The sequence below is a fragment of the Eretmochelys imbricata genome, chromosome 19 (assembly GCF_965152235.1).
Source record: "Eretmochelys imbricata isolate rEreImb1 chromosome 19, rEreImb1.hap1, whole genome shotgun sequence".
In the NCBI taxonomy this organism is placed as follows: Eukaryota; Metazoa; Chordata; order Testudines; family Cheloniidae; genus Eretmochelys; species Eretmochelys imbricata.
In genome coordinates, this window is record NC_135590.1 from 18,597,501 (window position 1) to 18,624,324 (window position 26,824).

Here is a 26,824-nt window from a genome sequence, read left to right on the forward strand (position 1 = left end):
CCTCACTGCTCCCAAATCACCCGCTCACCATCCATCTCCTCACTGCTCCCAAATCACCTGCTCACCGTCCATCTCCTCACCACTCCCAATTCACACACTCACCGTCCATCTCCTCACCTCTTCCAAATCACTCGCTCACGGTCCATCTCCTCACCAATCCCAACTCACGCGCTCACCGTCCATCTCCTCACCGCTCCCAATTCACCCTCTCACTGTCCATCTCCTCAGCAATCCCAAATCACCAGCTCACCGTCCAACTCCTCACCGCTCCCAAATCACCCGCTCACCATCCATCTCTTCACCGCTCCCAAATCACCCGCTCACTGTCCAACTGTCCAACTCCTCACCACTCCCAATTCCCCCCGCTCACTGTCCAACTCCTCACCACTCCCAATTCACCCGCTCACCATCCATCTCCTTACCGCTCCCAAATCACCCGCTCACCGTAAATCTCCTCACTGCTCCCAAATCACCCACTCACCGTCCATCTCCTCACCGCTCCCAAATCACCCGCTCACCGTCCATCTCCTCACTGCTCCCAAATCACCCGCTCACCGTCCATCTCCTCACTGCTCCCAAATCACCCGCTCACCGTCCATCTCCTCACTGCTCCCAAATCACACGCTCGCTGTCCAACTGTCCAACTCCTCACCACTCCCATTTCACCCGCTCACTATCCAACTCCTCACCACTCCCAATTCACCCGCTCACCATCCATCTCCTCACTGCTCCCAAATCACCCACTCACCGTCCATCTCCTCACTGCTCCCAAATCACCCGCTCACCGTCCATCTCCTCACTGCTCCCAAATCACCCACTCATCATCCATTTCCTCACTACTCCCAAATCACCTGCTCACCGTCCAACTCCTCACCGCTCCCAAATCACCCGCTCACAGTCCATCTCTTCACCGCTCCCAAATCACCCGCTCACCGTCCATCTCCTCACTGCTCCCAAATCACCCGCTCACCGTCCATCTCCTCACCGCTCCCAATGCACCCACTCATCATCCATCTCCTCACTGCTCACAAATCACCCGCTCACCATCCATCTCCTCACTGCTCGCAAATCACACGTTCACCGTCCAACTCCTCACCGCTCCCAAATCACCCGCTCACAGTCCATCTCCTCACCGCCACAATTCACCCTCTCACCGTCCATCTCCTCACTCCTCCCAAATCACCCACTCATCATCCATCTCCTCACTGCTCCCAAATCACCTGCTCACCGTCCAACTCCTCACCGCTCCCAAATCACCCGCTCACCGTCCATCTCTTCACCGCTCCCAAATCACCCGCTCACCGTCCATCTCCTCACTGCTCCCAAATCACCCGCTCACCGTCCACCTCCTCACTGCTCCCAAATCACCCGCTCACTGTCTAACTGTCCAACTCCTCACCACTCCCAATTCACCCGCTCACTGTCCAACTCCTCACCACTCCCAATTCACCCGCTCACCATCCATCTCTTCACTGCTCCCAAATCACCCGCTCACCGTCCATCTCCTCACTGCTCCCAAATCAGCCACTCACCGTCCATCTCCTCACCGCTCCGAAATCACCCGCTCACTGTCCATCTCCTCACTGCTCCCAAATCACCCACTCACTGTCCATCTCCTCACTGCTCCCAAATCACCCGCTCACCATCCATCTCCTCACCGCTCCCAATGCACCCACTCATCATCCATCTCCTCACTGCTCCCAAATCACCCGCTCACCATCCATCTCCTCACTGCTCCCAAATCACCCGCTCACCGTCCATATCCTCACCACTCCCAATTCACCCACTCACCGTCCATCTCCTCACCGCTCCCAAATCACCCTCTCACGGTCCATCTCCTCACCAATCCCAAGTCACGCGCTCACCGTCCATCTCCTCACCGCTCCCAATTCACCCTCTCACTGTCCATCTCCTCAGCAATCCCAAATCACCAGCTCACCGTCCAACTCCTCACCGCTCCCAAATCACCCGCTCACCATCCATCTCTTCACCGCTCCCAAATCACCCGCTCACCGTCTAACTTCTCACCACTCCCAATTCTCCCGCTCACCATCCATCTCCTCACTGCTCCCAAATCACCCGCTCACTGTCCAACTGTCCAACTCCTCACCACTCCCAATTCATCCGCTCACTGTCCAACTCCTCACCACTCCCAATTCACCCGCTCACCATCCATCTCCTCACCGCTCCCAAATCACCCGCTCACCGTAAATCTCCTCACTGCTCCCAAATCACCCACTCACCGTCCATCTCCTCACCGCTCCCAATTCACCTTCTCACTGTCCATCTCTTCACTGCTCCCCAATCACCCGCTCACCGTCCAACTCCTCACCGCTCCGAAATCACCCGCTCACAGTCCATCTCCTCACCGCTCCCAATTCACCCTCTCACTGTCCATCTCTTCACTGCTCCCAAATCACCCGCTCACCGTCCAACTCCTCACCGCTCCCAAATCACCCGCTCACAGTCCATCTCCTCACCGCTCCCAATTCACCCGCTCACCATCCATCTCTTCACCGCTCCCAAATCACCCGCTCACCGTCCAACTTCTCACCGCTCCCAATTCACCCGCTCACCGTCCATCTCCTCACCGCTCCCAAATCACCCGCTCACCGTAAATCTCCTCACTGCTCCCAAATCACCCACTCACCGTCCATCTCCTTACCGCTCTGAAATCACCCGCTCACTGTCCATCTCCTCACTGCTCCCAAATCACCCGCTCTCTGTCCATCTCCTCACTGCTCCCAAATCACCCACTCACCGTCCATCTCCTCACTGCTCCCAAATCAGCCACTCACCGTCCATCTCCTCACCGCTCCGAAATCACCCGCTCACTGTCCATCTCCTCACTGCTCCCAAATCACCCACTCACTGTCCATCTCCTCACTGCTCCCAAATCACCCGCTCACCGTCCATCTCCTCACCGCTCCCAATGCACCCACGCATCATCCATTTCCTCACTGCTCCCAAATCACCCGCTCACCATCCATCTCCTCACTGCTCCCAAATCACCCGCTCACCGTCCATCTCCTCACCACTCCCAATTCACCCACTCACCGTCCATCTCCTCACCGCTCCCAAATCACCCTCTCACTGTCCATCTCCTCAGCAATCCCAAATCACCAGCTCACCGTCCAACTCCTCACCGCTCCCAAATCACCCGCTCACCATCCATCTCTTTACCGCTCCCAAATCACCCGCTCACCGTCCAACTTCTCACCACTCCCAATTCACCCGCTCACTGTCCAACTCCTCACCACTCCCAATTCACCCGCTCACCATCCATCTCCTTACCGCTCCCAAATCACCCGCTCACCGTAAATCTCCTCACTGCTCCCAAATCACCCACTCACCGTCCATCTCCTCACCGCTCCCAATTCACCCTCTCACTGTCCATCTCTTCACTGCTCCCAAATCGCCCGCTCACCGTCCAACTCCTCACCGCTCCCAAATCACCCGCTCACCGTCCATCTCCTCACCGCTCCCAATTCACCCTCTCACTGTCCATCTCTTCACTGCTCCCAAATCACCCGCTCACCGTCCAACTCCTCACCGCTCCCAAATCACCCGCTCACAGTCCATCTCCTCACCGCTCCCAATTCACCCTCTCACCGTCCATCTCCTCACTGCTCCCAAATCACCCCCTCACCGTCCATCTCCTCACCGCTCCCAAATCACCCGCTCACCGTCCATCTCCTCACCTCTCCCAAATCACCCGCTCACCGTCCATCTCCTCACTGCTCCCAAATCACCCGCTCACCGTCCAACTCCTCACCGCTCCCAAATCACCTGCTCACTGTCCATCTCCTCACTGCTCCCAAATCACCTGCTCACCGTCCAACTCCTCACCGCTCCCAAATCACCCGCTCACCGTCCATCTCCTCACTGCTCCCAAATCACCCGCTCACCGTCCATCTCCTCACTGCTCCCAAATCACACGCTCACTGTCCAACTGTCCAACTCCTCACCACTCCCAATTCACCCGCTCACTGTCCAACTCCTCACCACTCCCAATTCACCCGCTCACTATCCATCTCCTCACTGTTCCCAAATCACCCGCTCACCGTCCATCTCCTCACCGCTCCAGATCACCCGCTCACCGTCCATCTCTTCACCGCTCCCAAATCACCCGCTCACCATCCATCTCCTCACTGCTCCCAAATCACCCGCTCACCGTCCATCTCCTCACCGCTCCCAAATCACCCACTCACTGTCCATGTCCTCACTGCTCCCAAATCACCCACTCACCGTCCATCTCCTCGCTGTTCCCAAATCACCCACTCATCGTCCAACTCCTCACTGCTCCCAAATCACCCACTCACCGTCCATCTCCTCACTGCTCCCAAATCACCCACTCACCGTCCATCTCTTCACTGCTCCCAAATCACCCGCTCACCGTCCATCTCCTCACCGCTCCCAAATCACCCGCTCACCGTCCATCTCCTCACCTCTCCCAAATCACCCACTCACTGTCCATCTCCTCACCGCTCCCAAATCACCCGCTCACTGTCCATCTCCTCACTGCTCCCAAATCACCCGCTCACCGTCCATCTCCTCACTGCTCCCAAATCACTCGCTGACGGTCCATCTCCTCACTGCTCCCAAATCACCCGTTCACCTTCCATCTCCTCACTGCTCCCAAATCACCCGTTCACCGTCCATCTCCTCACTGCTCCCAAATCACTCGCTGACGGTCCATCTCCTCACTGCTCCCAAATCACCCACTCACCGTCTATCTCCTCGCCGCTCCCAAATCACCCACTCACCGTCCATCTCCTCACCGCTCCAGATCACCCGCTCACCGTCCATCTCTTCACCGCTCCCAAATCACCCGCTCACCATCCATCTCCTCACTGCTCCCAAATCACCCGCTCACCGTCCATCTCCTCACCGCTCCCAAATCACCCACTCTCTGTCCATCTCCACACTGCTCCCAATGCACCCGCTCACCGTCCATCTCTTCACTGCTCCCAAATCACCCGCTCACCGTCCATCTCCTCACCGCTCCCAAATCACCCACTCACCGTCCATGTCCTCGCTGCTCCCAAATCACCCACTCACCGTCCGTCTCCTCGCCGCTCCCAAATCACCCACTCATCGTCCAACTCCTCACCACTCCCAATTCACCCGCTCACCGTCCATCTCCTCACCGCTCCCAATTCACCCGCTCACCGTCCATCTCCTCACCGCTCCCAATTCACCCGCTCACCGTCCATCTCTTCACTGCTCCCAAATCACCCGCTCACCGTCCATCTCCTCACCGCTCCCAAATCACCCGCTCACCGTCCATCTCCTCACTGCTCTCAAATCACCCACTCACCGTCCATCTCTTCACTGCTCCCAAATCACCCGCTCACCGTCCATCTCCTCACCGCTCCCAAATCACCCGCTCACCGTCCATCTCCTCACCGCTCCCAAATCACCCACTCACCGTCCATCTCCTCACCCCTCCGAAATCACCCGCTCACCGTCCATCTCCTCACCGCTCCCAAATCACCCACTCACCGTCCATCTCCTCACCGCTCCCAAATCACCCGCTCACCGTCCATCTCCTCACCGCTCCCAAATCACCCGCTCACCGTCCAACTCCTCACCGCTCCCAAATCACCCGCTCAGCGTCATCTCCTCACCGCTCCCAAATCACCCGCTCACCATCCATCTCCTCACTGCTCCCAATGCACCCACTCACTGTCCAACTCCTCACCACTCCCAAATCACCCACTCACCGTCCATCTCCTCACCGCTCCCAAATCACCCGCTCACCGTCCATCTCCTCACCGCTCCCAAATCACCCGCTCACCGTCCAACTCCTCACCGCTCCCAAATCACCCGCTCAGCGTCATCTCCTCACCGCTCCCAAATCACCCGCTCACCATCCATCTCCTCACTGCTCCCAATGCACCCACTCACTGTCCAACTCCTCACCACTCCCAAAACAGCCACACAGTTTTTGAATGTAGCATCTTGGTGATCCAGTCATTGTCGAGGCGCTCGCTGTGCTAGACACCTTCCTTTAAAGCATCTGGTGTTCGCCATTGTCAGAGACAGGCTACTGGACTGGACAGACCTGGTCTGATGGGTCTGTCATTTCCTCTGGAATTCATGCTGTTATGCTATAGAAACAGTACAACATGCTGCTTTCCAGAGCAGGCCTGGCCATCCCTATCATCTGGAAGCAAGTCCGGCTGGGGTTCCAGTGAGTAGCATGAACACCTCAGTTTGTCCTTTTTTCCCAGGATAATGCTTATGGCACAGAACAGGACTAGCACATGGCAAACCTGGGGGATCACTTCACAGCTGGCCCAAATGGGAAGCATTGAGTCAATACAGGAGTTTTTGGAGCCTCCACACAAAGAAACTGAAACAATGGTGGCAGTGCGAAATCCAGCTCTACGTGCCACGTTCATTGAGAACCAGGGAGGCTTTCACCCCATTTCTTTATAGAATAGTCATAGATTTATAGGTTTACTTGCTCCTGCCACAGCACAGGGGGCTGGGCCTGATGACTTCTCAAGGTCTCTGCCAGCCTAACATTTCTATGATTCTAAGGCCAGAAGGGGTCACCGTGATCAGCCAGTGTGACCTCCTGCACAACACAGGCCTCAGGACTTCCCTAAATTAATTCCTGTTTGAACTAGAGCAGGTCTGTTAGAAAAACATCCTAGTTTGATTTTAAAATTGCCAGCGATGGAGACTCCACCACAACCCTTGAGGGAGAGTAGCTTCAGTGGTTAATTATCTTCACTGTTAAAATATGTGCCTTATTTCTCGCTTGAATTTGTCTAGTTTCAACTTCCAGCCATTAGATCTTGTTATACCTTTGTCTGATAGACTGAAGAGCCCTCTCTTATCAAATTTCTGTTCCCCATGTAGGTACTTCTAAACTGTGATCAAATCACCTTGTAACCTTCTCTTTGTTAAGATGAATAGATTGAGCTATTGAGTCTGTTGCTAAGGAATGTTTTCTGTTCCTTTAATCATTCTAATAGCTCTTCTTTGAACCCTCTCCAATTTATCAAGAGCCTTGAATTGTGGACACCAGAGTGCCAAATAGAGAGGTAATATAACCTCCCTACTCCTACTCAAAGATCCCTTGTTTATATATCCAAGGATTGCATCAGTTCTGTTGTGTAACTGGCATTGTATAATGGAATGCTAAATACACAACTGTTCAGATATTTATCCCATGACACCCTGGACATGAATGGTGTTGCCATGGAAAGCAGATAGCATAGGTGTGTGATGTGAAAACAGGGATCATCCAAACAGCATACACCAGATACAGCCATTGCTATGGAAATCATAGAATCATAGGGTGGGAAGGGACCTCAGGAGGTCACCTAGTCCAAACCCCTGCTCAAAGCAGGACCAATCCCCAATTTTTGCCCCGATCCCTAAATGGCCCGCTCAAGAATTGAACTCCCAACCCTGGGTTTAGCAGGCCAATGCTCAAACCACTGAGCTCTCCCTGCCCCCAAATCAACAGTAGAGACAGAGCATCTTAGGCTGTGTCTACACTGACACTTTCAGCGCTAAAACTTTTGTCGTTCGGGGTGTGAAAAAGCACCCCCCCCCGTGCAACAAAAGTTTTAGCACTGAAAAGCAGCAGTGTAGATAGCGCTTTATCACCAGGAGCTGGGCTCCCGCTGCTCGTTCGGGGTGGGTCTCTTATCGCTGGGAGAGCTCTCCCCCCGCGATAAAACATGTCTGTACCACAGACGTCACAGTGCTGTCGCGGCCGTGCTGTAACATGGGTAGTGTAGACATACCCTTAGCACGCACATTGCGCTAAACAGGCTCTTTACCAGGGTGGCTCATCATCCCTGCAGGAGCTCTTTGAACTGTCCTGTTTAAACAAGATCCCACTACCTGATCCTGTCACCAAATAAGGCCCCGCTGTGACGCCGGCAGACCAGGTGCCAGCTCATGCCAAGGCCCCAAGGCCCCATTGAACACGGACAAATACATGGCTGGAAACCCATCTGGCTAACCTGTGTGTTGGCACTGTAAGAATGTGCCTAGTGTTTAGACATTATGAAAAGCTTGTAATGCATTCTTCTCACTTCTAATATCTGTTGTCCCATGCTATAAGATAACACTGAAGTTTCGCTGCAAGTCACCAGACAGGACAGAAGCATTAATGAGAGAGAAATGTGAGTCTCCAAGAAGTAAGTGTTATCTCCAGCCCAGCAAAGCAGGCCCAGGAGAAAAGACTTTGTTAACTGCTCCCTCCCTCCCCCCACAAGGTGAGTCTTGCAAGTGAATTCCTCCCAACAGCTGAATTTGCCACTCCAAACTGAACAGGGAAAGAGTAGAACACTCTAACGAGGAGGAACTGCATTTTTTATGCTGTATGTCGATGAGGGGCCAGGATTACTAGGCATAAGCAAAAGATCCCCAGTGCTTCGCATGGGTTAGCCCTAAAGGACATAAAGAGCTTGCTTAGCATAGACACTTCTAGTAATTTTTTTAACTGAAGATTGGAACTCATTTGTGTTTATGTATGGTTACCGGCTTGACCCTTGTAAATAACTCACTAACTTCCTTTCCCTAGTTAATAACCCTTTAAATAGTTTATTACAGGATTGGCTACAAGTGTTGTCCTTGGTGTGAGATCTAAAGTGCAATTGACCTGGAGTGACTAGTCCTCTGGGACTGGGCAGGGCCATTCGTAACGGGGTGCGGGGCCCGGGCCAACCCCCACCTCTGCCCCAGGCGCCACCCCCATTCCACCCCTTCCCCCAAGCCACACCACTGCCTGCCTCTTCCTGGCCCTGTTCCACCCCCTCCTTGCCCCCATTGCACCCCTTCCTCCAAGCCCCTGCCCCTACCCCCGCCCTGCCTCTTTGCAGCTTCCACCCCCTCCCCTGAGCGACACCAGGAGCTGGAGGGGCAAAGCAGGGTGGAGCAGAGCTGGATGGAGCGGAGCAGACTGCTGCCCCCACCAGGCCCCCCGCTAACCCTCCAGGCCACCCAGGACCCCACATCCCCTGAAGCGCAGGGCCCCCCAAAGCACGGAGCCTGGGGGGTTGCCCCAGTCCATCCTATGGACAGGACAGCTCTGGCACTGGGAGTAACCTAGACAGTGCTGTGATCCTCAGTGTAAGGGACCATCTATCACAAGGACTCACCTGAGTGGGGAGACAGAACAGGGTGCCCAAGGGGACTGTCTGTGGCTCCATGTTAAGGCTCTTACGGTGCCTGAGGAGTTCAGTCTAAATATAGAACTCAAAATTAGTTTGGGGTTTGTACTCTGCTTCTGCACAGTCTGCCCTGAGGTTGGTACTCACGCTCGGGAGTCTCTGCAGGACAGTTTGACACCAGCTGTTCAGCTCTCACTCATGTCAGTAGCACTTATTCACAGGAGGAATCGCAAGTGGCACTCCTGACACGTGCTCACCTACATAAGGGATGCCAGCGGGGCCCATGGTAATGCAAGAGGAAGCAGGGTCTGGTAGGCATTGGGTGTTGCTCAGAGAACAAACTGGTTGGATGTGCACACACAGAGGTCTCAGAGGTACCTACTCCCAGCCAGCGTGAGCATGGTGTGGAAATAACTGAGGGACGGCCCTATTCCAAGTCATTGCCCACGGGGAGCCTGCCTCTTGTTGTCTTTTCAACTCATCTCTTTGTAGCCCCCTCCTCCAGTTGTAACCTCTGATTGCACCAATTATCTGTTTGCTGGAACTCCTCTGATTATTTTCCCCCAGGCTGTGGGAAAGTAGCCAAGACTGCATTGCTGCCCAGGCCAGGGGGCCACAGCAGAAACCCGAGGTGGAGAGCTGAGCATGTCTGCGTAGAGCAAATTAACATTTCAAGGGCTCATTAACAAACACTAAATCAGAGTTGGGCCACTTCTGGAAGTGAGTGTGACTCTCACATGAATACAGAGCAATTCATTATCATCAGGGCTGCTGCAATGAATAACAAATGAACTAGTTCACATCCCCTTCTCGGCCAGGTGAGGAAGGGTTTGCAATAGACACTATGGCAAGACACACAGCATCACACATGTGCACGCACACACACACCCATTTGTATCAAGAAAGAAAAAAAGCCAGCCATGCATTTACTAAATTAAATCCAAGAGAAATGTCATTTCTCAGCTGCAGGGTTGTGTTGAGGCTGAGAGTAACTTATAGCGCCTACAATCAGGCAGTACAGCTTTGAACTGGAAATGCAAATATACATATAATTTATATTCAGTAATGCAGTTGATGCATTGTGTGGCCAATAAAGGACCACCTGACTCGATAGAACATTTGCTGAGGATAAATACTGTGTGAGTGGTAATGGAGCTACTTGGAGTGGTGTGTTAATAAAAATGCACACGTAGCTGAATGCAGAGCTCTCACAGCTGGAAGAGACGAGGACATGGCAAGCGCTGTGTTTGCTTTGGAAACATGCCATCAGTCAGGCCCCAGAGTATTGGGAAATCTGATGTAACCCATATCAGCTCCAGTTACTGAATGAACCAGCTCTGCCAGTACCCAAGAGTAAGGAACTTGACAGGACAGAGATTCTGCTCCTTTCAAACCACTCACCCTGGGAATTAAACAGCTGAGAAACACTGGCACTTTCCCCATGTTCATATGAGCAAGGGGTACTGGATCATAGGTGGTGCTGGAAGTTTTCATGGCAATGGGGCCCAGGGTGGTTTTAATTTAAATGGTTCGTGTGCTTTGAAACATGCAGTGAACGGTGTCTGCACAGATTTTTCACACCCCCGACCGAGAAAGTTTCAGCACTGTAAAGTGAAAGTGTAGACAAGGCCTCAGTCTGCCAGAGCTGTACAGAACAGCCATACTGACTGTCAGACAAACATGCAGACCTGATTACCTATCTATCCACCTCTGTAGCACCCATCACTGTAACACGTATACACTGATAAGGATCTAAATAATAGATAGAGATCTACTTTGACATTACCCTGCTGTAACCACAACAGAGAGCTTTCTCCCGAGCGTGCTTAATGGCAAACATTGCATAGAAGATCAATGACATGAATTAAGGATAAATAAAAGAAATATTTTATGCTGTGTTTGAATTCCAATGAGTCAACAACACAGATCTGAATCAATAGCAAGACACACTGCTGAATACACCCACGGTCACACACAGACATCAGCCCATACCCAGACACACACTAATTCACAAATAAACACATCTTTGCAGCAAACATTCAGCTCAAATACTGCACTCCCCTTTGTGCACAAGGATCAAGGGCAACCCAGTATATGGCTGCAAAAGTCCACAAATGGCTGATAGACTGATCCAGCTGTTGGGGTGGTGGGCTCTGGCCTCAGCTGGTTGGACAGTCTTCTTCCTGTAAGACGCATCGTGACTTGAGGGGGTCAGGAAACTACAGCATTGGGCAGTAGGTGTGCTTGTGACCCCCTGCCCTATGGAGAACTTCAGTAAATGGGATTTGTTGTAGGAAGAGTGAGAGCCCAGGTGCAAGTGCAACTACATACCCAGGTTTCCCTGAGAAGCCAAAATGTTTTTTCAGAAGTTTAATATTCTTCTTCCATCTTCTTCTGATGGCCACTCAGACACTAGGCTTCTTTCTTGTTTGTGCCCTGCACACCAGTCGGCAGCTGCTGTAGTCTCTGCATTGGGGTGTGGGGGTTAAACCGATTGGTCAGCTCAAGGTTTTTAGCCTAGACCAGGTAAAAAACTATTTTAAGGGTGGCCTGCCAAGGGGAGGGGCATGGAGGGTGCTCTGCAGCACCATGCAAGAGGTGGTCAGTAGCTTGCTGGCTTAGGAGCCAGGAGTGGAGGCAAAAGCATTGTGCCCAGCCCGGATGGAGTGTGATCCAGTAAACAGGGTAGAGGAAGAAGACCTGGGTTCTGCTCCCTACTCCTCTACAAACCTTGGCTGTGAGCTTATGCTAATTCTCCCCCTTCTCTTTGCATAGGTTTTCCTAGTTGTAAAATGGGGGGAACCCCTCCTGGGTAACAGGCTTCAGAGTGGTAGCCGTGTTACTCTGTAACAGCAAAAACAATGAGGAGTCCTTGTGGCACCTTAGAGACTAACAAATTTATTTGGGCATAAGCTTTCATGGGCTAAAACCCACTTCATCAGATGCTTGGAGTGGAAAATACAGTAGCAGGTGTATATATATATACACAGTACATGAAAAGAGGGAAGTTGCCTTACCAAGTATGGGGTCAGTGCTAACAAGACAATTAAATTAACAGTAGAATACCAAGGGAGGAAAATCACTTTTGTAGTAATAATGAGGGTGGCGCATTTCAAACAGTTGACAAGAAGGTGTGAGTAACAGTAGTGGGAAATTAGTTTTTGTAATGACCCATCCACTCCCAGTCTTATTCAGGCCTAATTTGATGGTGTCCAGTTTACAGTTCTGCAGTCTCTCATTGGAGTCTGTTTTTGAAGTTTTTTTGTTGAAGAATTGCCACTGTTAAGTCTGTTATTGAGTGACCAGGGAGATTGAAGTGTTCTCCGACTGGTTTTTGAATGTTATGATTCCTGATGTCAGATTTGTGTCCCTTTATTCTGTCCGGTTTGGCCAGTGTACATGGCGGAGGGGCTCTGCTGGCACTGAGGCATAGGAAGGAGCGGTGTGGGCTAAGAGCTGAGTGGAGCTATCTATTGTAGCAAAATTGCACTTGAGGCAGTGGAGGAAATTGTCTCACTTTTGTTGGTCCCATGGAAAGCAAAATATCTGGTGTATTTTTCTTAATGTTCTTAATTAATAGACCCAGGATCTGGGGAAGCCAAATCAGGGCCCCGCCAGGCCACCCCCTGCCTTGGGTCGGCACAGAATTCACCCCCATTGTCCATTTCCCAGGGATTTGTAGAACTGGCTCTTTCTTCTAAGAGTGGGAGGAGATGCTAGTAAGTAGAAATGGCATGTGCAGGGTACGGGGGGGGGCAGCGTACAGCTGGGACAATGGCAAGTTCTTGCATGGGGTATATTTTGATTCATTCCGGGCCAGAATTGTGCCAGTTTTTACTGGAAATTGGTCAGAAATGGGGGAAGGGCTCTGGGCTGGTTGCTGTGGCTGTGGTGGTTGTTTTCTAGGGCTCCGTTGCACCGTTCAGACAGCCCAGCGTTGGAGGCTACTTGCTCCATTGGCCAGCGCGGCAGAGCCATGGCATCTCTTCTTCCCCCTCTCTCCCACCCCTGGGGGTGGCACACTGTCTCACTCCCTGTGCTCCCTTGAGGATCTTGTGCGCTCAAGGGGGGATGGGAGGAGGGTTCCTTGTACCTTTCCCCTGCTGCACACCCGTGAACGGGCCCAGCAGAATTTGATCCTTGGTGACTATTGTACTGGAGAAAGGGGCTGGACCGGCAGCTCTGGGGTTCACTGTTCTCTGCCAGCAGCAGAAGCAGAACAGAGGCTGGGGTGCCCCTAGCAATGTGCCCAACACTCACTAGGGTTGAAAGGAGAAGTCATTCCCCTGTGGCCCCTAAGCACTTGGCCTCTTTGCCAACAAGGGGGCCAGTTTGTGCCGGGGATGGTGACAGTCTGTGTGATGTGGGCACTTGTCCCATTTGGAACTTAATGGAGGCTCCCAGCTCCTATCACTCTGGCTGTCAGGGCTGGCCCTGAGTTACAAGGGACCCACACGTTATCCAAACAGGGTCCTCTGCCCCCTCCACACTCCTGTGAACACGATGCCTGCTCTGAGCCCTGCTCTCATCACAGGACCTCTGCAAACTGTCAAAGCCCTGCACATCCCCTGCTGGACATGCATCAGTTGGCACCAGCCTGGGCCAGTTCACAGTGGCCCACACCCGTTACCATGTCCTGGGACACACATGCACGTTCTTTTGGAAACTCATCTAAATCTTCATTTTCATATATAATAATTGTTAATTTCCTGCAGCTCCATCAGCACCCAGCCCAGATGGCACCTTTCCCAGCCCTTAACTAGAGGGACCCTCTCCTGCTACCAGAAAATAAACTCTCCTTGTAAGAAACCCATGAGGCTGAGCTAAATGAGGGGCAGGCCTGGGACCACTCAGTGTTCAGATCAGCTGGAAACCAAGCTGCCCTAATACAAACCCTTCTTGTGCCCTTGACCGTGGCTCATCTGCTGAGATCTCAGTGTCCTCACTGCAGATCACTTCAGGACTGCTCATGCACAGCGGGGAGGGAGGAGCAAGCCTGTTGGCCTTGGGAAGATCATGGCACATAGGGGAGGGAATGGACCAAGGGTCTGAATGCTACTTTCTAGGGCTGATTGAGTGTGAACTGGCCATTGAATTTAGCCCTTTATTTTACCACCTGATCCTAATGTCCATGAATGGATTCCTCAGTCATAAGCACTCATCCAAGAGTCTGGAGAAGCTATTCTCAGCCTAAGGGGTAGCCATAAGCTATTCACTTGGACTACTAACTCTTCAGGGTGTGTGACTGGTCACTGCAGGCTCATGTATGTACGACAGATATTGAACCCCAGGTAGCCTCTTTGGGGACCACACTGTATTACGTTTGCTGATGGTTTATGTACCACTGTGGGCCAGGGACTGTGTGCAACTTCAGCGGAGAGAGTTACTACAGTTCCTCCGGGAACCAAAAACAGGGTGGGGAGGGGGAGTGTGATTATGGTGAATCACTTAGCTTGTAAACACCTCCAGAGGGGTGCCACCCCCTTGAGTGGCTTGCATAGATTGGTTTAAAGTCAGTTGTCCAGAGACCAACAGACAGATAAAGAGCTTCTGATATAAAAGAAGTCCTGAACTGACTCAGAACCTTCTTTCTGGTCCAGCAAATGGACAGGGCCTAACCCTTGTGGATGGGTTGGAAAGACTTTGACCTACTAGGGCCCCATAAGGCTGGTGGGTGAGCTGTGGTGAGCTTTTAGCATGTATGTAGGCACTTTGATTGTTCTGTTTTCTTTGTAATGCTTCTACCTCAAGAATAAATGTGCTTGCTTAGAAAATGCCGTGTGATCACTTGCAACTTCATAGCCCCTGGGTGCTGGCTTGCTGGGGATATCGCAGTGAAAGGCAGGGAGCTGTGTAGCCTTTAAAGCCTTGATGGGAAGGAAGTGGGACAAGGGTGCCTGCCTGGATGGCAGGAGACCTGGGACCTGACTGGGCCTCCTGCAGTGGACCACGAGCAGGGATACAGGTGCGGTTACCCTGAAACTCTGACAGTACAGATTTGCTTCCCTGAGTGGATGGCTGAAACTTTTGAAACAGGAGAATAACAAGTGGTGAATAACAAATAACCAGTAGCAAATGCTCCATCCTTTGTTCCCAGGTGAATACAGTTGTTCATACAAAGAGAATCCCAAGTATTTATATGACTGCTACCCTACCTAAGAACATCCATACTGGGTCAAATCAATGGCCCATCTAGCCCAGTATCTTGTCTTCCAACAGTGGCCGCTGCCAGATGCTTCAGAGGGAATGAACAGAACAGAGCAATTTATCAAGTGATCCATCCCCTGTCTGGCAAACAGAGGCTGAGGGACACCCAGAGCAGTGGGTTACATACCTGACCATCGTGGCTAATAGATTGGCTACCCCTTCCTGCTTTTCCACGTGGGCACCAATGATACTGCCAAGAATGACCTTGAGCAGATCACTGCAGACTACGTGGCTCTGGGAAGGAGGATAAAGGAGTTTGAGGCGCAAGTGGTGTTCTCGTCCATCCTCCCCGTGGAAGGAAAAGGCCGGACTAGGGCTTGTCGAATCGTGGAAGTCAACGAATGGCTACGCAGGTGGTGTCGGAGAGAAGGCTTTGGATTCTTCAACCATGGGATGGTGCTCCAAGAAGGAGGAGTGCTGGGCAGAGATGGGCTCCACCTAATGAAAAGAGGGAAGAGCATCTTCGCGAGCAGGCTGGCTAACCTAGTGAGGAGGGCTTTAAACCAGGTTCACTGGGGGAAGGAGACAAAAGCCCTGAGGTAAGTGGGGAAGCGGGATACCGGGAGGAAGCACGAGCAGGAACGTGTGAGAGGGGAGGGCTCCTGCCTCATACTGAGAATGAGGGGCGATCAGCAGGTTATCTCAAGTGCCTATATACAAATGCACAAAGCCTGGGAAACAAGCAGGGAGAACTGGAAGTCCTGGCAAAGTCAGGGAATTATGATGTGATTGGAATAATGGAGACTTGGTGGGATAACTCGCATGACTGGAGTACTGTCATGGATAGGTATAAACTGTTCAGGAAGGACAGGGAGGCCAGAAAAGGTGGGGGAGTTGCACTGTATGTAAGGGAGCAGCATGACTGCTCAGAGCTCCGGTATGAAACTGCAGGAAAACCTGAGTGTCTCTGGATTAAGTTTAGAAGTGTGAGCAACAAGGGTGATCTCATGGTGGGAGTCTGCTATAGACTACCAGACCAGGGGGATGAGGTGGATGAGGCTTTCTTCCGGCAAGTCACAGAAGCTACTAGATCACAAGCCCTGGTTCTCATGGGAGACTTCAATCATCCTGATATCTGCTGGGAGAGCAATACAGCGGTGCACAGACAATCCAGGAAGTTTTTGGAAAGTGTAGGGGACAATTCCCTGGTGCAAGTGCTGGAGGAACCAACTAGGGGTGGAGCTCTTCTTGACCTGCTGCTCACAAACCGGGAAGAATTAGTAGGTGAAGCAAAAGTGGATGGGAACCTGGGAGGCAGTGACCATGAGATCGTCGAGTTCAGGATCCTGACACAAGGAAGAAAGGAAAGCAGCAGAATACGGACCCTGGACTTCAGAGAAGCAGACTTTGACTCCCTCAGGGAATTGATGGGCAAGATCCCCTGGGAGAATAACATGAGGGGGAAAGGAGTTCGGGAGAGCTGGCTGTATTTTAAAGAATCCTTATTGAGGTTACAGGGACAAACCATCCCGATGTATAGAAAGAATAGTAAATATGGCAGGTGACCAGCTTGGCTTAACAGTGAAATCCTTGCTGATCTTAAACACAAAAAAGAGGCTTACAAGAAGTGGAAGGTTGGACAAATGACCAGGGATGAGTATAAAAATATTGCTCGGGCATGCAGGAGTGAAATCAGGAAGGCTAAATCACACCTGGAGTTGCAGCTAGCGAGGGATGTTAAGAGTAACAAGAAGGGTTTCTTCAGGTATGTTGGCAATAAGAAGAAAGCCAAGGAAAGTGTGGGCCCCTTACTAAATGAAGGAGGCAACCTAGTGACAGAGGATGTGGAAAAAGCTAACGAACTCAGTGCTTTTTGTGCCTCTGTCTTCACGAACAAGGTCAGCTCCCAGACTACTGCACTGGGCAGCACAGCATGGGGAGGAGGTGGCCAGCCCTCTGTGAAGGAAGAAGTGGTTCGGGACTATTTAGAAAAGCTGGACGTGCACAAGTCCATGGGGCCGGATGCGTTGCATCCGAGAGTGCTAAAGGAATTGGCGGATGTGATTGCAGAGCCATTGGCCATTATCTTTGAAAACTCATGGCGATCGGGGGAAGTCCCGGAAGATTGGAAAAAGGCTAATGTAGTGCCCATCTTTAAAAAAGGGAAGAAGGATGATCCTGGGAACTACAGGCCGGTCAGCCTCACCTCAGTCCCCGGAAAAATCAGGGAGCATGTCCTCAAGGAATCAATTCTGAAGCACTTAGACGAGAGGAAAGTGATCAGGAACAGTCAGCATGGATTCACCAAGGGAAAGTCATGCCTGACTAATCTAATTGCCTTCTACGATGAGATAACTGGTTCTGTGGATGAAGGGAAAGCAGTGGACATGTTGTTCCTTGACTTTAGCAAAGCTTTTGACACGGTCTCCCACAGTATTCTTGTCAGCAAGTTAAAGTATGGGCTGGATGGATGCACTACAAGGAGGGTAGAAAGTTGGCTAGATTGTCGGGCTCAACGGGTAGTGATCAATGGCTCCATGTCTAGTTCGCAGCTGGTATCTAGCGGAGTGCCCCAAGGGTCGGTCCTGGGACCAGTTTTGTTCAATATCTTCATAAATGATCTGGAGGATGGTGTGAATTGCACCCTCAGCAAGTTTGCGGATAACACTAAACTGGGAGGAGTGGTAGATACGCTGGAGGGTAGGGATAGGATACAGAGGGACCTAGACAAATTGGAGGATTGGGCCAAAAGAAATCTGATGAGGTTCAACAAGGACAAGTGCAGAGTCCTGCACTTAGGACGGAAGAATCCAATGCACCGCTACAGACTAGGGACCGAATGGCTAGGCAGTGGTTCTGCAGAAAAGGACCTAGGGGTGACAGTGGATGAGAAGCTGGATATGAGTCAACAGTGTGCCCTTGTTGCCAAGAAGGCCAATGGCATTTTGGGGTGTATAAGTAGGGGCATTGCCAGCAGATCGAGGGACGTGATCGTTCCCCTCTATTCGACATTGGTGAGGCCTCATCTGGAGTACTGTGTCCAGTTTTGGGCCCCACACTACAAGAAGGATGTGGAGAAATTGGAGAGAGTACAGCGAAGGGCAACAAAAATGATTAGGGGACTGGAACACATGACTTATGAGGAGAGGCTGAAGGAACTGGGATTGTTCAGTCTGCGGAAGAGAAGAATGAGGGGGGATTTGATAGCTGCTTTTAACTACCTGAAAGGTGGATCCAAAGAGGATGGATCTAGACTATTCTCAGTGATAGCAGATGACAGGACAAGGAGTAATGGTCTCAAGTTGCAGTGGGGAAGGTTTAGGTTGGATATTAGGAAAAACTTTTTCACTAGGAGGGTGGTGAAACACTGGAATGCGTTACCTAGGGAGGTGGTGGAATCCCCTTCCGTAGAAGTTTTTAAGGTCAGGCTTGACAATGCCCTGGCTGGGATGATTTAGTTGGGATTGGTCCTGCTCTGGGCAGGGGGTTGGACTAGATGGCCTCCAGAGATCCCTTCCAACTCTGTTATTCTATGATTCTATGATTCTATGACCTGTCCTCTAGGAGCTTATCTCATTCCTTTTAGAACCGAGTTATACTTGTGGCCTTCATGACATCCTTTGGCAATGAGTTCCACAGGTTGACTGTGTGTTGGGCGAAGAAGTACTTCCTTTTGTTATTTTTAAACCTGCTGCCTGTTAATTTCATTGGGTGACCCTTGGTTTGTTTTTTATGTGAAGGGGTAAATAACTTTTCCCTATTCACTTTCTCTACACCAGTCATGATTTTATAGCTCTCTCTCACATCCCTCCTCACCCTTCTCTTTTCCAAAATGACCAGTCCCAGTCTTTTTAATCTCTCCTCATATGGAAGCTGTTTCACGGCCTTAATAATTTTTATTGCCCTTCTCTGTACTTTTTCCAGTTCTAATATATCTTTTTTGAGATGGGGCTACCAGGACTGCACGAAGAATTCAAGGTGTGGGCGTACCATGGATTTATAGAGTGGCATTGTGATGTTTTCTGTCTTATTACCTATCCCTTTTCTAATGATTCCCAACATTCTGTTCACTTTTTTGATGGCCGCTGCACATTGAGCAGATGTTTTCAGAGGACCCACAATGACTCCAAGATCTCTTTCTTAAGTGGTAACAGCTAATTTAGATTCCATCGTTTTGTATGTGTAGTTGGGATTATGTTTTACTTTGCATTTATGAACATTAAATTTCATCTGACATTTCTTGCTCAGTTACCCATTTTTGTGAGATCCCTTTGTAAATCAGTCTGCTTTGGACTTAACTATCTTGAGTAATTTTGTATTATCTGCAAACGTTATCATGTCACTGTTTAACCCCTTTTCCAGATCATTTCTGAATATGTTGAACAGCACTGGTCCCAATACAGATCCTTGGGGGACCATGATATTTACCTCTCTCCACTGTGAAAACTGACCATTTATTTCATAGATTCATAGATATTTAGGTCAGAAGGCACCATTATGATCATCTACTCTGACCTCCTGCACAACGCAGGCCACAGAATTTCACCCACCCACTCCTGCAAAAAACCTCACACCTATATTTGTGCTATTGAAGTCCTCAAATCATAGTTTAAAGACTTCAAGGAGCAGAGAATCCTCCAGCAAGTGACCCGTGCCCCATGCTACAGAGGAAGGTGAAAAACCTCCAGGGCCTCTTCCAATCTGCCCTGGAGGAAAATTCCTTCCCGACCCCAAATATGGCGATCAGCTAAACCCTGAGCATATGGGCAAGATTCATCAGCCAGATACTACAGAAAATTCTTTCCTGGGTAACTCGGATCCTACCCCATCTAATATCCCATCACAGGCCATAGGGCCTATTTACCATGAATATTTAATTACCAAAACCATGTTATCCCATCATACCATCTCCTCCATAAACTTATCGAGTTTAATCTTAAAGCCAGATAGATCTTTTGCCCCCACTGCTTCCCCTGGAAGGCTATTCCAAAACTTCACTCCTCTGATGGTTAGAAACCTTCATCTAATTTCTAGTCTAAATTTCTTGGTGGCCAGTTTATATTCATTTGTTCTTGTGTCCACATTGGTACTGAGCTTAAATAATTCCTCTCCCTCTCCAGTATTTATCCCTCTGATATATTTATAGAGAGCAATCATATCTCCCCTCAACCTTCTTTTAGTTAGGCTAAACAAGCCAAGCTCCCTGAGTCTCCTTTCATAAGACAAGTTTTCCATTCCTCGGATCATCCTAGTAGCCCTTCTCTGTTTCTGTTCCAGTTTGAATTCATCCTTCTTAAACATGGGAGACCAGAACTGCACACAGTATTCCAGTTGAGGTCTCTACCCTTTGTTTCCTATCTTTTAACCAGTTACGGATCCAGGAGAGAACCTTCCCTCTTATCCCATGACAGCTTACTTTCCTTTGGTGAGGGACCTTGTCAAAGGCTTTCTGAAAGTTCAAGTACAGTATATTAACTGGATCACCCTTCTCCACATGTTCGTTGACACCCTCAGAAAATTCTAATAGATTGGTCAGCCATGATTTGCCTTTACAGTTGCCATGTTGACTCTTCCTTCATATATCGTGTTCATCTATGTGTCTGATAAATTCTGTACTTTACTATAGTTTCAGACAATTTGCCTGGTCTGTGTCCCCCTCTGCTCTGCTTCCTGGTAACACCCTAGATCTCTGGTGCCCCAGGGCACTGGCAGATTCTTGAATCAAAGCATGCCAACCAGATACTAAAGTAAACTACTATCAGCCTTGTTGAACAGGGGTGTGCACTGTGCTATCTATGGGTCTGATGCACGCAGCCAGGGATCACAGAGCTCAGTGTAAAGCCAGGGATGGAGTCTTTGTGGGTATCACTCTCTCTGATTATTCCAAAATTCTGGCCAGGAATTTGGAAGGGATTATTCCAGGACAGCTTTCATGCTGGTCCAGCCTAACCTGCCTGTACGCCAGAGAATTCTTCATGTATGAGTTGTTGTGCTCAGAACAGGAATTGCTGAGTGCAGCTCTCTGGCCTGTGTTACACACAAGGTCAAACTTAACGGTCCCTTCTGGCCTTTAAATCTGAGACAATGTCAATCAGGATGTTACAGAGCTGTGCGCTCTGCAAAGGGGAATCACTAAAGTAAAGTGGGACGCTGGGATTCCTGCCTGTGCTCTGACTGGGAATGTCTTCTATGATCGTACAGTGACCAGACGAATGGGGTCTGATCTAATTGGGGTCACTGGGGGGGCACTGTAATAAATAATCATGATGATAATATATTGAGATGGAAAATTCTTGTATCTCCCACCTCATGAGTCCCGAAATCTGTCTTGTTCTGGCTGGGATCCTGGGTCTCTCTGCAGAGCTAGGTCTAGTGGGGGGCTGTTATGTGATAGCTCAGCTCTCTTCTCACTCAAACTCTGGACATCGTGGGAAGCCTCATTTTCCTCAGGATCGACTCTCCAGTTTCTGAGGCAGCCCAGTGGAAAAGCACCAGGAGCCGGCAGTGCATTCACAGCATTGTGCTTCCCTTACAGGTCAGGACAGAAACAAGCACAGTCAGAGAGCGTGACCGCCAGTCAGAAGGTTGTAAACCTTGGCCTAGCTTAGTCTTGACACCTTAACTCCACCCATCCCACTGCCATGATGCCCACAGGGACTGCCCACCCTGCATCGCCTCTACCCAGAGAGACAAATCAAATGGAAGAAAGACTCTTTAAAGGCTAATGTGTCCCAGTCCAGAGCTTCCAGACTGGACTGCAGAGCATGCTCCTTGCATCTACTGCTACATTCAGTAAAGGGAAGTTACAAACGCCAGGACTACTAGCCTACAGTTACCGCTGGGGCAGTTGTGGCAGAGATGTTATTCAGCCACCAATGTGGGGAGGTGGGGCCGGGAGATGGCGAATGGGAGGGGAGGTGGGGCCGGACAATAAGCTACTTAGTGTTTAGAAAAGGAGAAACTGCGGGTCCGGACGCCTGGGTCCTTTTCCTGGCTTTTTCACTGACTTGCTGTGTGACTTTGGGTAAGTCACTTAGGCACAAATTTTCAGAAGTGGCTTCTAATTTGGGGTGCCTCCATTTCTGAGTGTCCAGTGTCAGCTGCCAGGTGGCCCACAAAAATGAAGGGTCTCACAATTAGAGGTGACTTCTGAACATGTGGGCCGAAGGCTTTCTGCACCTCAGTGCTGCTGCTCAGGAGTTGGTGTAATCCTCCCTGCCTTGCCAGGCCGTGACCCTTCACTGAGCACTCGGCCTCAGGCCTGGAATCCGCTTTACACGGGCTGTCCCTGCCACCCAAGCACAGGGTCAGGGGCTCCCCACCTGGAACTGATTGTAGGATCGTGGCCTTGGGTCAGGTCACTGACCTCTTTGAGATCATTAGCTGAGAAGCGCTGTAGCAGCCCAGTGTTCGGATGACATCTTGGCAGTCCCTAAGCAGGCCCAAACCAGCAAGCAAGTCGCACCCTCTGTATTTCGGTATCTGCCCCCTGCTCTGTATGTGACAGAACAATGGGATTTCCCCAGCCACTCACACCTCACCTGTGCCATCCTGCTATTTCAGAATGGGGTTACATTCTGTCTGCTTAGCTTCCTGCCCCTCTAAAATCCAGAGTGGCAACCCAGAGCCAGGCCCCACATGAGCAGCAATCCAGCTTGGCTTGGTTTGGGCAAGGTCCTAGGATTTCCCTGCACCCAACTCCACTGAGCATCCCGAGCTGGGGTGCAGTAAGTCCACCCTGTCTCGGAGCCGGGAAGTTGGGATCTGTTCCCATCTTGGCTCCAAGGCACCCAGATGCAGTCCAGCACACAGATCCACTTGTGGCTGAGCCTTGCACACAATGCACGGGCTATTGAAGCTTTCAATAAAGGCAGCTCTCATTAACAGGCCACACGCTGGCGGAGGACAGCTCCAATCGCATCAGATAACAGTTCAAATGCCGAGGGCTCTTTCCCTCTCTCACCCTCTTTTAAACAGCAACAAAGAGAGAAAGAAAAACAGACAATAAAGAGGCTCCTTGTAGCAGGGCAGTAAAATGCCATCTGTCTCCCTGCTGGGGGCTCGAGGTCCTGGTGACAGACGTCCGGCCAGTTAAAGCCTGAGACAAAGGCACATGGCAGACAGCCACTCCCAGCCAGGGAGTCTCTGCTTCTCTCTGCTCTCCAGAGGGATGGTACTGAGCAGGACAGCGGGAGGGAAGCACCTATTACAAAGCATTTTATTTGGGGGATCAGAAGAGGTTTTGAAGCCTGATCTAGATGCAATTCAAATGGGAAAGCCTCTTGCTGTCCCCTGCCCCGCCGTGCCATACAGCCAGAGTCCCCAGGCCTCCACAGACAGGAGCTGCCCTGATGACCAGGTAACAATGTCGGAACTATCTGTGTAACGTGACTTTTCATTCACTTGGGATCCCTGCAGACCCACCTATTTTCCTCTTGAAAGCAATGCTCCTGGGACACAAAGGACTCTCCCGCTAGCTCTCTGTGAATGGAAATCCCCCAGCCCAGCCCTTTTAATTACCTCTTGGGAAAGAATTTCTAGGACCCTCCTAAGCTGAAAGATCAAAACAAGAAAGCTGTGTCAGGAAACAGCGAGCTCTTAGCCCGGCTCCCTGCTGCACTGCCCCTCCTCCATTAGGTTACCGATCCCTGGCTTCCAGCTAGCCGGGCTCCCCCACCCAAGCCTACTGCTCCCATCTGACGACTGCCCTGGCCCTGGGGGACCTGTGGGCTGGGACTATGTGCCACACCCCAAGTGTCAGAACTTGCCATCTCCTCACCTAACATCAGAAGCTGTTGACACTGCTTGGAGCCGTGTAGAGCAACCCCTAGGACTGCACGTCTGCACAGGGCCATGGGGCAGAGTCATGGCTCCCCTAATGCCTCTGCCCAGGCTGCCTGGACCCTGGGTTGGCATCCTGGAGCGGGCAGGTGCTGTGCACTCCCACCTCCTCCCCAGAGCAGAAGAGTATGGAAGGGCTGCAGAGTGTTGGCTCCACCCCCATGTGGCAGCTGACCCCAGGGACATTGCAATTGGCCAATGGAATAGGCCACAAATTACTATGCCTTTCCCATGGGGAGCAGCAGGGGCCTGTGACTTTCCTTCACTGTGCTTCTCGTTTGACACAGCCCTATGTGCCCGATGAGTGTAACCCTCTGAATCAGGATTGGCCACCATTGCAAATCCCACTAACTGGGCAAATCTGCTCCGCCCCACGCTGAAAAGGGGCAGGCGAAGGGAGCGAGTCCACCACAAATACTCCGCGCAGCGTCCCAGCCACTCTGGGGTGCAGCAGTCGCCTGGCTCTGGCCAGAGCACACAAGCCGGGCCTTTTAGACGCCAAGGGGCTTTGGAAACACAAAGCAGACAGGCCGTCTGAGCAGATGCGCTGGGAAAGAAGCTGCCCGCAAAGCAGCAAACACACTAAATGTGAAAGCGTCACCGTGGAAAGTCTGAAGGGACCCGTGAGAGCAGTTTGCAACAGGAAAAGCAGCCGTTGAGTCCTGGCTGACAGGTGCAGGCTGGCTGGGCACACTCCCACTGTGCAGCATCATACCTGCTGCGGAAGGAGCTAAGGCACACTGGGGCCTCGCGGGTTCAGTCAATGTGTCATTGTTGGGTACAACAACAGTAGCTCATATTGCTAATCCCCTAAACTTGGGTCTCAAGGAGGTAGTTATAAAAGGAGTGATCAGCCATGCACACACCTTTACCCAGGGACAGAGAGGGACGGCTCTGCAGCCATGGGAGGGAGTGACAAGTGCATCATTGATACCGGGCACCAGAACCTGGGGATAAGCAAAATGTAGCTGGATTTCTTGATAAGGTCTGGGGCAAAAAAGCTTTGGAAACAGGACGCTGCAATGGTTGGACCAGCTGGGCTTAGGGGCCAGTGGGACACTGTCATGCAGGAGGGCAGGGGCTGGGCTAATCCTCTGTCTTGGGTGGTCCATGAGTGGCTCTCCAGGAACCCACATAAAGCCTGAGTCAGCATGGTGCAGCTGGGTGTCCTACACAGGGGCCTGGGAAAGATGAAACTCCCAGCCCAGCCCAGGGGCAGGCCACAAAGAGACAGAGTGAGGTGGGTTGGTAGCGGATGAGGAAGGCACTTGTCTGAAGGTGACCCAGGTTAGTGGTGACCAAGCCTCTGTAATCTGCTGGCAGGGGGGGCAGTGTGTGGGCAGCTCACCCCAACCCACTAGAATACCCTGTGGGTGCAAACAGGAGTGCAGGCTGCATCGCTGCCCGCTCTGCACAGAGCTCACAGGGAGCCGTTCACAACACAGCCAGGCTCACTGAGCGTCACTGACACTGCAGAGCAGCTGCCAGCCTGCTCTTCCAGCATTTCAGACCCCCGCTGCATCCAGCCCTGGCTGCCAGCTCTCCCAGATTCATCATGTATATATTTCACTAGGAGGGTGGTGAAGCACTGGAATGGGTTCCCTAAGGAGGTGGTGGAATCTCCTTCCTTAGGGGTTTTTAAGGTCAGGCTTGACAAAGCCCTGGCTGGGATGATTTAGTTGGGGTTGGTCCTGCTTTGAGCAGGGGGTTGGACTAGATACCTCCTGGGTCCCTTCCAACCCTGAGCTTCTATGATTCTATGAGATGTGCGATATTCGGGGTCGGGGGGGTCCTACATCCCCAGCTCCTGGTGGCATGTGACTAGGTGAGGACCTCAACTTTTTTCTTTTTCTTTTTCTTTTTTTAGTATGTTTCTAGCCATCAGGGCTGCAGAGAAAACATGTGAATATGACCCAAGAGCATCCTAAAGACTCAGAAACCAGACAACAAATAAAAAGACCCCAAATTCACTATTTTTTAAAACCTCCTGACTTTTAAGCTGCTGTCATGATTTTGGAGTGTTGGTGTTAGCAGTCATGCACTGGCCCTGACCCGCGGGCCCAGCCTTGCTGTCCTGAGCACAGGACACGTGGGGAAACAAAGGTGGCCCTATGGCTCCTTTGTGCATCCCCAGCCCTGGGTCTGGCCCTAGACTAGGGCAGCCTCCAGCAGCACCACTTAGGGCAGCCCCGGTCTGCACCGGCCCCAAGGCATCAGCCTCTGCTCCTCTTATGACTCATCCCCAGCCTGGGGACACCCCTCTCAGGCTGGCTGTTTAAAGCCACATGATGGACCCACCCAGAGGCCCTGGAGCACTCCTGGTGTAAGGAAAGCGGCACAGAAGCAGAAGCCAGGCACGAGCACAGGATAGGAACAAGCACAGCAGAGAAAGCAAAGCCTTGATGAGGGGCTGCAGCATGCCAGCTGCGCTCCTCCTCATCATGCCGGCCAGGGCTCAGTTTGAATCACTAGGGTGATGCCCAGAGCTGGACAAACAACTGAGTTTCCAGTTTGCTGGCCGCACCGAAAAATCAACAATAAGGTGGTGTGAGTCTAACAAACTGCTTTGTTCGACCCAAAATGAAATGGGTCCTTTTGTTTTTGAGGGCTTGTTTACGTTTTTTTAAACAATGAAATTGAAGCAAAATTCAGCACAAAGCATCGTTTCAGATCAAAACCTCAAAATGTTTCAA